This window comes from Myotis yumanensis, unplaced genomic scaffold (assembly GCF_028538775.1).
Source record: "Myotis yumanensis isolate MYYU_CA2020_CCGP unplaced genomic scaffold, mMyoYum1.0.hap1 SCAF_3, whole genome shotgun sequence".
NCBI classification, from domain to species: domain Eukaryota; kingdom Metazoa; phylum Chordata; class Mammalia; order Chiroptera; family Vespertilionidae; genus Myotis; species Myotis yumanensis.
In genome coordinates, this window is record NW_027223754.1 from 82,561,215 (window position 1) to 82,573,853 (window position 12,639).

General features: G+C 39.8%; 1 protein-coding gene across 2 annotated transcripts in view; it reads left to right on the forward strand.

The window, feature by feature from the left end:
- Positions 1-12,639, forward strand: part of DGKH (diacylglycerol kinase eta) — a 293,480-nt gene that overhangs the window by 207,111 nt on the left and 73,730 nt on the right. The window lies entirely within an intron of this gene.

Genomic DNA, 12,639 nt, shown 5'->3' on the forward strand with positions numbered 1-12,639 from the left:
GGCTTGGATTGCCCCTGGCGATGGAGGAAGACAAGCTTCCTGCCCAGCCCTGGCTGGCTCTGAGCTCCACTCAAGGCAACAAAGTTTCAATTATAGAAGGTAAATAAATCCCAGAGTAAAAAAATAAAGAAAAAAAGGAGAAGCTGGGAGTTTCCGTCGCCGGGGGGCTTGGCCAGCCTGAAAATGGCCCTCAGCCCCTCACCCAGACTGGCCAGGCACCCCAGTGGGGACCCCCCACCCTAAAGGGGGGGTGACCAACCTGCAAACAGCCATCAGCCCCTCACCCAGGCTGGCCAGGCACCCCAGCGGGACCCCCACCCTCATCCGGGACACCCTTCAGGGCAAACCAGCCGGCCCCCACCCGTGCACCAGGCCTCTATCCTATATAATAAAAGGGTAATATGCAAATTGACCCTAACAGCAGAACGACTGGGAATGACTGGTCACTATGACACAGACTGACCACCAGGGGGCAGATGCTCAATGCAAGAGCTGTCCCCTGGTGGTCAGTGTGCTCCCACAGGGGGAGCTCTGCTCAGCTACAAGCCAGGCTGATGGCTGCCAGCACAGCGGTGGTGGCGGGAGCCTCTCCTGCCTCCTCTGCAGCACTCAGGATGTCTGACTGAAGCTTAGGTCTGCTCCCTGCTGGCAAGTGGACATCCCCCGAGGGCTGCCGAGCTGCCAGAGGGATGTCTGACTGCCAGCTTGGGCCCAATCCCCCAGGGAGCGGACCTAAGCCAGCAGGTTGACATCCTCTGAGGGGTCCCAGACTGCAAGAGGGTGTAGGCCGGGCTGAGGGCCCTCCCCTCCTCCCTGTGCACAAATTTTGTGCACTGGGCCTCTAGTGTACCTTATATGGACCATACATTAATCCACCAATCAGCATGCGCCGAGTACCCTAAGCCCCCATTCCTTCCCATTCCTCCCCTCAAAAGGTATGCTCACCTCTTCACAGGTTGCTGCTCTCCCCTTGCGAGACAGCCTGGCAGGTCTCTCTCCTAATGAAACCTGTAATCCTGGTTTTTGGCTCCCGACTGGTCTTTCCAAAGGGAACTTAGGTCATAGTGTTTAATTTTTTTCAAGGTTTTTTGACTGTTATCCACAGTGAGAAATACATTTCCCCAGTATGCAGAAATAAATATGTAGATATACATATACTCATAAACATGTTTACTAGTGAATTTAATAAAACAGTACTTATGTACATGTAATGTGCTTTAGTATTTTTCTATTTCATTTTTTTAAATACTGATTGCAACCTATTAAAATGATTTTATAACCCACTAATGAAAGGGTCAGTGAACTTTCTCTCTGAAGGGCCAGATAGTAAATATTTTTGGCTTTGTGAGCCATGTGGTCTCTGAGCATGACCATGTTCCAATAAAATGTTATTTACAAAAACAGATAGCAGCCCAACCTCTGCACTAATAGGTCATGGCCCACAGTTCTACAGTTTTAAAAATGCAACACTAGTTCAACAGTTTCTCATGCTCAGCCGACAGCCCAAAAAGTCACCTAGAAAGAATGTTAAAAAAAAAAAAAGTCCAAACTGATTGTCAAACTGCAGTGGGAAGGCCAGGGAGGGTTGGGGGACAGGAGGGAGGGGAGTAAGAGATCAACCGAAGGACTTGTATGCATCCATATAAGCATAACTAATGGACATAAGACACTGGGGGGAAAGGGAGGGCAGGGGTTTGTCAAGGGCGGGGGGCGGGGGGGAAGGACACTTATGTAATACCCTTTGTAATACTTTCAGCGAAAAAAATAAATAAATAAATAAATAAATAAATAAATAATTAATTAAAAAAAATAAATAAAAAATAAAAAATAAAAAAAAGTCCAGGACCAACCTCAGAACTACAGAACTAGAATCTCTGTGGAAGCACTCAAGGCCAACACTGATCTCCCTCCTTGGGTGAGTGTTACCTGAAAGCAGGATTAGGAACCACGATCTGATCCAATGTCTCCACTCATTTTACAGAAAATAAACTAAAGCTTGAAAGGCTAGGGGCTCCAGACAATTGTCAACAAATTTTAAGAATCTGTGTCATACAAACTAGGGACTCTTGCCACAGTGGTTAAGTTGGAAATTGATAAGAATCTGAAGCAGAACATAACACTTAGCTCTGTCAATGTAAGGAACATTCAAACCTGTGAAGAATTTTTTATGAGTTTGAGCCAAACTGTAGACAATTGCCAGGAAGCAAAATCTCAATGGATTGAGATAATGCTCCTGAGAATGGCAGTTTCACACCTTGTTTTATACTTTACAATCAAAAGAGAAGCGGTATGTGGGTTACATGAAATCCATTGGTGATAGATTAGGGAGGCAGGAGAAAGCAAAGGGGTGGGGGGAGGGGAAGCCTCTGGGATTGGATAAAAAGTAAAATGATAAAAGCATACTTCTTTTACATAGGTATAGGGTATAGGATAATTAACAGTCAAAAATTAACTCAATAACAATGAGGGGATTTGTGGTCTCTGTACAGCGGTGCCTGTGCTTTGAGGGTCCAGAAAAAGGAAAATTACTTTGTAGATGCAAAGAGACAATAGGCTCAGTTAGGGTAAAGATTGACCTTTGTCAGGGAAGATGCTGGCCTAGGACATGGCCACCCACCATAAACTGTTTTAGTTAAAACGTTTTCATTTCAGACCATCCTTTGTGGTTACTTTAGGTCTCTGAGTTTGCAAGCCGCCATGCAGTCCTTCCCTGAGCTAGTCGGGTTAGCATGTGGCCCCTGTTCCCCTTTTCATCCACATCTCTTATAATTTGTTCAGTACATATCCCGGTAGAAATTCAGCAGAAGTTATAACCAATTAAAGGACAGAAGCCAATGCCCATTAAACTGACAATAAGAATATTAAATATCTCAAGGCTACTATAAAAGGTCTGTTTAACCCACAGGCATAAATGTCTAAAAGCCCATTACAACACGATGGCAATTTTCAACCAACAAGAAACACTAATATATATATATATATATATATATATATATATATATATATATATATATATATATAACACTCTAATTAGCTTAATTACGATTTGGTGAACTATGCAACTTCAACTGGAAATGGAATTATCAAAGCATTTCAGCTGATTTCAAAGTGATTATAGCATACTGCCAATATGTTTACTTTTTTTCCTTGAAGTAATTTTTAAATTTAAAAGTAAAATTTGTTTTTTATCCAGATAGAAATGATCTTGATACAGACTTAATGTATGGACTTCAATATATTGAAATAAAATGAGTAAAAATGGGCACAAGCAAAAATTGAAAATAAAAAAATGAAGATTAGTGAATTAAATTTACGGTTAAGCTCTGTGAACTTAAATATAAATTTATATTCACTTTATATCTACTCATATTTGTTCTGCAGTTTCTGATAACTTTAATTACAGAGTCTTTAGGTATTAACTGAAGCCATTTCTTAACCTTGTATTCTGAGTCTAAAGAAAGGGAAAGCTTCCAAGCTTTCCTTTGAATGACTGTTTCTTCTCATCCTTGTCTTTTTCATTCTACTCTCACCCAACATACAACACACACACACACACACACACACACACATACACACACACACACACACTACCCTAAATTACATCCCTACTTTCCTCTTTACCTCCATTATCAACACCACCTCTTTTCCACTTGCCAAATTCCTGCTTAATCAAAAGTCTCAGCTCAAGTGATCTCCCTGTGGAAACTTCTAAAATCTGCTGAGGCAAATTTAGACATTCTGGTCTCTGTTCCCATTATACTTTGTTCCCATTATGTACATACCTTGAGTAGAGAAATTATATTGGATCATAATTATTAATGCAACTCTCTTCCCACTAAATTAGCTGTTTAAGGACAGAGAGCATACGTTATTCATCTTGTCCTTTTCACATTGCACAAAGCTTGTCTGTCTCCTAGCTAGTCTTCAAAAAATAAACAAAGAGATTATCTCATTTGCAATATTTTGTTCAAAACTTTTACATTTATGTTCATAAGTGATATTACACTGTCTTTGACTTGTTTGGGAGTTAAAGTCACAGTAGCTCATACGGTGAGTTGAGGGAGCATTTTCTCTTTTTTATTCTGTGACATGACTTGTGTAAGAATAGAGTTGTCTGGTTCTGAATGGGCAGCTCAGTTGGTTAGCGCATTGTCATCCCGATATGCAAAGGTTGAGGGTTCAATCCCCAGTCAGGGCACATACAAGAATCAACCAATGAATTCATAAATAAGTAGAACAACATTTCAATGTTTCTCTCTCTGATTCACTGTCTCTGTCTCTCCTTTCCTCTCTCTCAAATCAATCAATAAAAATGTTTTTTAAAAATAATAGAGCTGTCTGTTCTTTTTAAAAATGTTTTAACTTTAACCTTTATTGTTGAGAGAATTACAGATATCCTACCTCCTCTCAGCCCCCATTTCCCTCTTCCAACCAGATCCCACCCTACCCTAGGCCTTCACCACCCTATTGTCTGTGTCCATGAGTAATGCATATACACATATAACTTCTTTGGTTACTCTTCCCAACTCTCCCTCCCCCGCTTCCCTCTGTGATTCGTCAGTCTGTTCCATGTTTCCATGCCTCTAGTTCTATTTTTTAAAATATATTTTATTAATTTTAGAGAAGAAGGGAGAGGGAGAGAGAGAGAAAAACATAAATGATGAGAGAGAATCATTGATCAGCTACTTCCTGCATACCCCCTACTGGAGAGCAAGCCCACAACCCAAACATGTGCCCTGACCAGGAATTGAATCGTGATTTACTGGTTCATGGATTGGTGGTCAATCACTGAGCCATGCTGTCTGGGCTGGTTCTATTTTATTCATCATTTTATTTTGTTCATTAGATTCCTTGTTCACTTATTTTGATTTCTAGATTCAATTGTTGATATATAAGTATTTATTACCATTTTATTTTTCATATTTTTTTTCTTTTTTTTTCTTCTTCTTAAAGAATACCCTTCCACATTTCATGTAATACTGGTTTGGTGGTGATGAACTCCTTTAGCTTTTTCTTGTCTGGGAAGCTCTATATCTGACCTTCAAATCTAAATTATAGCTTTGCTGGGTAGAGTAATCTTGGTTGTAGACCCTTGCTTTTCATCACTTTAAATATTTCTTATAACTCCTGGCCTGCAACATTTTTGTTGAGAAGTCAACTGGTAGGCATATGAGTGCTCGCTTGTAGGAAACAAACTGCTTTTCTGTTGCTGCTTTTAAGATATCTTTGTCTTTAACCTTTGGCATTTTAATTATGATGTGTCTTGGGTGTAGGCCTTTTCAAGTTCCTCTTGTTTTGACTCTCTGTGCTTCCTGGACTTGTAAGTCTATTTTTTTCACCAGGTAGGGGAAGTTTTCTGCCATTATTTTTTCAAATAGGTTTTCAATTTCTTGTTTTCTCTCTTCTCCTTCCTGCATCATGTGAAGTTGTCCCAGAGGCTCCTTATCCTACCTTCATATTTTTGGATTCTGTTTTCTTTTTGCTCTTCTGATTGGGTGTTTTTTGCTTCCTCATATTCCAAGTTACTGATTTGATTCTCAACATCCTCTTCTCTACTCTTGATTCCTTGTAAATTATTCATTTCAGTTAGTGTACCCTTCATTTCTGACTGGTTCTTTTTTCTGTCTTTGATTTTTTCACTAAGGTCCTTGAAATTCTCACTAAATGCCTTGAAGCTCTCATTAAGTTCCTTAAGCATCCTTATAATCATTGTTTTGAACTTTGTATCCAGTAGTTTGCTTACTTCCATTTCATTTAGATCTTTTCCTGAAGATTTCTTCTGTTCCTTCATTTGTGACATATTACTTTGTTTCCACATGTTGGCTGCTTTGTTGTGTTTGTTTCATTGCATTAGTTAGATCTGCTATGTCTCCTAGAATTGGTAGAATGGCTTTGTATAGTAGGAGTCCTCCTGTAGGGCCCAGTGGTTCAGCCTCCCCAGTCACCTGAGCTGGGCCCTCAAGGTGCACCCCTCTGTGGGCTGTCCTGTTTTGGTTGATTCTTGCTTGCTATTGGCATCATTGGGAGGAATTGACCGCTAGGCAAATTGGCTGTGAGGATCACCCCCAACTACAGTGGAAGAGCTGCTGTGCAGGAGATACCCCTATGGAGCAGGACTTGCTTCAGTGGGGCTTTGGTGCTCACTGAGTCTGACCCTTGAATCTGTTGCTTGTGGATGTGCAGAGTTGTAATCTGGTGTGGTCTGAAGCTGTCCACTGGGTGCACTAGCTCTGAGGCCTCCTGGCAAGAGCTTCAAAGGGATTTGCAGATGGCTTCTACTTGTGTTTAGAGGTGCCTGGGAGAGACTAAGCTGTGACCCTTAGCAAGCTGCTTCTAGTGCCAGGCCTGTGGCCATTTATCAAGAGGTATGGGACACACTGAATCCAGTCTCAGTGTGCTTTCGTCTTTAATTCTGTAGTTGTAGGACTTCCATTCATCCAGATTTCAGGCAGTTCTGAATGATGATTGTTCTGTATTTTAGTTGTAATTTTTATGTGATCTTGGGAGAACAAGAGTACCTTGTTTACCTGTGCTGCCATCTTGGTTCCTCCTGCAAGTTGTCTATTCTTTGACTGTATGGTGGAATATGGGTAAAACTGTCTAGTCATAGTGATATTACTTTATCCTATTTTCTTTGGGTTTATTTCTCTTGTACTTTTCTAACTTCTTGAGTTGGATGCTTAGTATATTCTCATTATCTATTAATAAAAACATGTGAAGTATTAATTTTCCTCCACACACTACTTTATCTGTACCCTACATTTTTTTTCTATTTTCTTTTCTTTTTAGAGGCCATGTATGGGTTCAAGATGGTCATCTGCTTATGTAGGAATCCAAGAGATAAGTTCAGTCACTTAAGGGAGCTCAAGAAGGGTCTCTAACCTTACTCAGGAAACTCCGGCAGAATCCTAATCAGACCACTAACCTAGCATGGTGGAAGCTGGAGAGCAAGAGTTCAAGAGAGAAATCCTGTGGGTGCTCAGACTCAAGAGAAAGTCCTTCAGACACTAACACCAACTCCATTAGATAAGTTCTCCAATTGGCCCTTCTCAGGACTGGCCATATTATTTAGGAAATGTATCTGTTTTTAATCACAGTATTAGGTTAGTTTTTTGTAGATTTTGGATGCTTGATATATATTATTAGAATACTTAATATATTTACATTTTGAATGAAGATTTTACTTTTTTAACTGGATAAAATTTTTTTAAAACTAACTTGGAAGGTAGACTTTGAGTTCTAGTTATTTTTAAGATTTTTTCTTCTAAGAGCATATAATAAATACTTTATTTGCTGTCAAGGTTATCTCTCAGAAGTGACAAGATTTGGGCTTGTAGAATGCCTTGTTATTTTAAAGGACAAAATATGAAGGTCGCCCTAGCCAGTTTGGCTCAGTGGATAGAGCATCGGCCTGTGGACTGAAGGGTCCCAGGTTTGATTCCTGTCAAGGGCACATGCCCGGGTTGCGGGCTCGATCCCCAGTGAGGGACGTGTAGGAGGCAGCCAATCAATGATTGTCTCTTATCATTGATGTCTCTATCTCTCTCTTCCTCTCCTTTCCTCTCTAAAATCAATTAAAAAATACTTAAAAATAAATAAATAAAATATGAAGGTAGAAAAATATGGGCAGTATCAGGCATGTTCCCTAAGCTTTAAGAAATAAGGTTGATACTTTAAAATTAAGAGGGGAGATAAAGTTGTTCAGGTAAAGGTGCTGAAATGATTAGATATTCATAAAGGAAAATAAAAATATACTAGATTCCTTCCTCACACCATTCTTAAAATAAATTTGTAATAAACAAAAGACATAAATGTTAAAACCAAGAATCAAACTTCTTAGAAGAAAACACAAGAGAAAATTTTTATGTTATTGAGTCAGGTAAGAATTATTATTATTATTTTTTAAATATATTTTATTGATTTTTTACAGAGAGGAAGGGAGAGAGATAGAGAGTTAGAAACATCGATGAGAGAGAAACATCGACCAGCTGCCTCCTCTCCTGCACATCTCCCACTGGGGATGTGCCCGCAACCCTGGTACATGCCCTTGACCGGAATCGAACCTGGGACCTTTCAGTCCGCAGGCCGACGCTCTATCCACTGAGCCAAACCGGTTTTGGCAAGAATTATTTTTAAATAAAGTATAAAAGATATAGCTCATTTTAAGAAAAGATTCATAAATTTGACTAAATAAAAATTTTAAGGCTCTGTTTAATAATAAACAACATAAAGTTACAAGACAGATCACAGACTGAAAAAAATATTTTCAAACATACAAATTACCATGGATTAGTTTACATGATACATATGCATATGTATGTATGATATATATGTACATCTATCATGTATATTATATATGTGTGTATCTCCTATAACTAACTTATTTTTTAAAGTCAGGTTTATTGAGATATAATTTGCAAACAGGAAAACTTTCATTTTAGTATAGTTCTATGATTTTTGCAAATGCATACAGTTGTGCATTCAGCACTACAATTAAGGTATAGAATATTTATTTCATCTAAAAAAAGTTTTGTAGGCCCTCTTTGTAATCAATTCCTCTCCCCTTCCCCCCAGGCCCTTTAGCTCCTGACATTTATGTATGTTCTGTCCTTATATTTTTGCCTTTTTCAAATGTCCCTTCAATTGAGTCATATGTACAAAGTTTTTTTAGTCTGATTTCTTTCACTTAGCAAAGAAATATTTGAGGTCATCTCATTGCTTATATTAATATTTTTTCCATTTTTACTGCTGAGTAGTGTTCCACTATGTGGATATACCAGATTTTTGTTGTTTGTTTATCTATTCATCAGTTGAGGGACATTAGGATGTTCTCAATTTAAAGTAATTATGAATTTAACCACTGCAAAAATTTGTGTACAGGATTTTGTATGAACAGGTATTTTCCTTTCTCTCATGTAAACATTACAGGATTTCTAGCTCATCTGATAAATAATATGTTTAACTTTATAAGAAACTGCCATACTGTTTTCCAAAGTGCTGTGCCATTTTTATTACCACCATTGATGTATGAGTATTTGTTCCCTTCCTTGCCATACTTTATATTGTCAGTTTTTAAGGCAGTTCTAAAAGGTAAGTTCTTGTAGGTCAGGGTATCTCATTGTAGTTTTACTTTGCATTTCCTTAATAAGGAATGTTACCAAGCATCATTTTTGTGTGCTTCTCTGCCATCTGTATAAATTCATACAAACTAATTTTTAAAACAAAAAAATCCATTAGAAAATGGGAAAATTGTCTGAACCGGAATTTCCATAAAGGGAGTCAGAATAGTCAATACACATCTAAAATATGTTCAATAGCACTGTAGCCGGGGAAATGCAATATCACTGTCTAGCAAAACTGTGAGATAAAACACTTTGGGGCAAGGATGAAGGAAATGGAAATTTATACACACTACAAGTAGGGATGTAAATCAGTACCTATTGCTGACCTATTTGATAATACCTCATAAGCTGAAGATGCATCTGATCTATGACCCACCAATTCCACTCCTAGGTATACACATATGGGCACAAAAATATATGCACAATTATATTTACTGTAAGAATGTATTAATGAAAATTAGAGATATTTAATAGTCAAAAAATGAATAAATAAACTCATACAATTGAATGAATTAAATCAACTGGTGTCAATCTATATGTTGGATTTTTAAATGTTGAATGAAAGAATAAGCCAGTTTCCAAATATATGTAAACTAGAGGCTCAGTGCACAACATTCGTGCACTCGGGGGTGGGGGAGTGGAGGGGTTCCCTTAGCCCGGTCTGTACCCTCTTGCAGTCCGGGAGCCCTCAGGGGATGTCCAACTGCCAGCTTAGGGAGCAGGCCTAAGTCACCAGTCGGACATCCTTAGTGCTGCCGTGGAGACAGGAGAGGCTCCCGCCACCGCCGCTGTGCTTGCCAGCCATAAACCCGGCTTCTCACTGAGTGGCGCCCCCCCGTGGGGGTGCACTGACCACCAGGAGGCAGCTCCTGCATTGAGTGTCTACCCCCTGGTGGTCAGTGTGTATCATAACAAGCAGTCATTCTGCCATTTGGTCAGTTTGTATATTAGCCTTTTATTATATAGGACTAGAGACCCAATGCACAAAAATTCATGCAAGAGTAGGTCTTCCTTCCCCCAGCTGCCGGCACCGTCTTCCCTCCGGCACCCAGGACCCGAGCTTACCTCCTCTGGCCGCCCACAGGCACCCAGGACCCAGGCTGCTTCCCTCCTCTGGCCACCCACAGGCACCTGGGACCCAAGCTGGCTTCCCTCGGGCCCTCCAGCCCCAGCTTCGTCAAGAAGGATGTCCGGTCTAATTAGCATATTACCCTTTTATTATTATAGATATGACATGGTAACATATATGTAGAAATTTTAAACATTCAAAAATAGTATAAATTGTTTATGGATTCACACACATACAGTAAAAGTATAAAACAATTAATGGTAATAATGTGTATCAATTTCAGGATGGTGGTGTTCTATGGAAACAAAAGAAGGAGAAATGGATAGTAGAGAATGAGGCTTTAGCTGTCCCTGAAATATTTTACTTCTAAAAAAGAGATGTTATATTATTTTTAATTTATTTTAAATGTTCATAATTTAAAACTGTATCTAGTTCCCATCTTCCATTTCCATCTTCTCCTTGCAGAACTAGGCTCTCGGTTTTATCCTTACATCAATTTTTTTAAGGTACACAAAATACTCTAGTGTTGACTCAAATATTATGTTCCCAGTATAATAACTTGATTCCCTGATTCATATGACTTGATTCCTCTATTTTCATTAAGCCTGAGGTCCTTGGTAATTAAGGAGTTGATGGAGGACTGGAAGCTTCCCTTGCTTTGACAGTGCCTTTCCCCCAACTGGTGTCCCACTCTTGCAGTCATATAGATGGAGGCCAATTTATTTGTTGATATACTTTCTTAGTGCCTACCATTGTCAGTCTGTATTTCTGAGTCTGTCTTAAGCCTAGAGTCCCTGAGGCTGTGATTTGTCTGCTTTTTGGATCACCTCTTGTAATTAGTGTTAGATCCTTTGACACCCACTGCATTCATAAACTATCTTTGGGATATGGAACTGAACTCCACACTGGATTTCCACCAGCTCTGTTGCCTAAAGCCTGTCCCCATCTAGTGAATGAGTGTAATGGATAGCTCCAGCTAAGGGTGATGAAAATTTACAGCCCTCAGCACTTGCTAAGCTTTCAGACTTCCTTCCTAACCTGTGTCAGACTGATCAGATTAAACCTCTTGATATCCAGGCCCTCAAAATAGAAACCCATTTATTAGGACACAGCTGTCTCTCTTTACCTTCCTTCACTCCTCAGACCTAGAGATAAAGTACTTGGAAATAAAACCTTCTGTCTAAGAGATGACTGGAACATCATGAGTCCCTTAAGTTTGTGCCCAGGAAGGCAGGCATGCTCCCTAGCTACTTGCTTTATAAAATACAACACTGTTAGCAAGCCTTTTGCCGTAGGTCCCTGAATAGGTCTGCATTTAAACAGCATGGTCCTTCTACCTGAAGATTTCTCTCTGACTCTATACTAGGTTGGATTCTTGCTTCTCTCCAAGACCTCTCTATCACCCTTTTAGAGACAACAGCTCATGCCTGATTTAGCCTCTTTAGCAACTGGACTATACCCAACCAGAAGCATCATCATCTTCAAGGCTACTGACTCTGATCCCAGCCCATTCCTCAGGCCAGCCCTTAAGGGAAAAGAGAGTTAAAAATTATAGAGGAGCAGAAATGTGTTTGTTGCCCAACTGATGCCTAGTGCCTACTTCCATGACAGACCTTTGGGGATTAATGACCGTCAAGACACAGTCCCTGCCTGCCTTGAATGGGTTGTAGAAAGCAAAGGCAATGGGTGAATCAGGAGCTAGGCAGAAGCAGAGGCTAGGGAAATTTATCTTATGGAGGCTTCTTGCCAAATGTCTTTTCAGGAATTCTCGGGGGGGGGGGGGGGGTCAGATCCTTGGGGATAAGAAGTGATGCCCCCTCCTCCAAGTGGAATACAGAGTTTTATAGGGACCTCGTGACAGTAGAAATCCCAGCATTATGTGTCTCTACATCATCCCTGTAAGGTAATGGCCAAGGACCACAAATGACGAGCAGAGATGAGATGGCAGGCTCTTGGCCTTCTGCTTATATTCCATTTTTTGAAGAACAGGGCTTTTCCCCAGAATCTGGTATGACATGAACTACATATTCCTAAATATACTTTATTAGCATGAAGGATAGGAGTTGAATTGGGCAGGATGAAGAATTTGAGAGTTGTAGAATTTGTGAGCATTTTGGAGCTGTAGCTGTAAGTTACCAATATGATGATGGCCATAATGCTGCAGAGGTGAGAAAGGTGCCATGCAGCTTTGTGAAAGGTTGTAGGGAGACAATGCTATTGAGACAAGTAACATGCTGGTGTGGTTATCCCTGGGTAGCACTGCTAACATATTATTTGAAGGTCACTTTGACTTCCTTACGAAAGCCTGCCGGTTATCCTTTGTGCCTTAGAATTTCTCAACATATTTTACATTTACAAACACTGACAAAAAGAATTAAGTCTATGAAGTACCTTTGTTAGAAAAGGTAGTTTATGTACACTTGGTATTCTGGGGTAAGGGTGGATGGC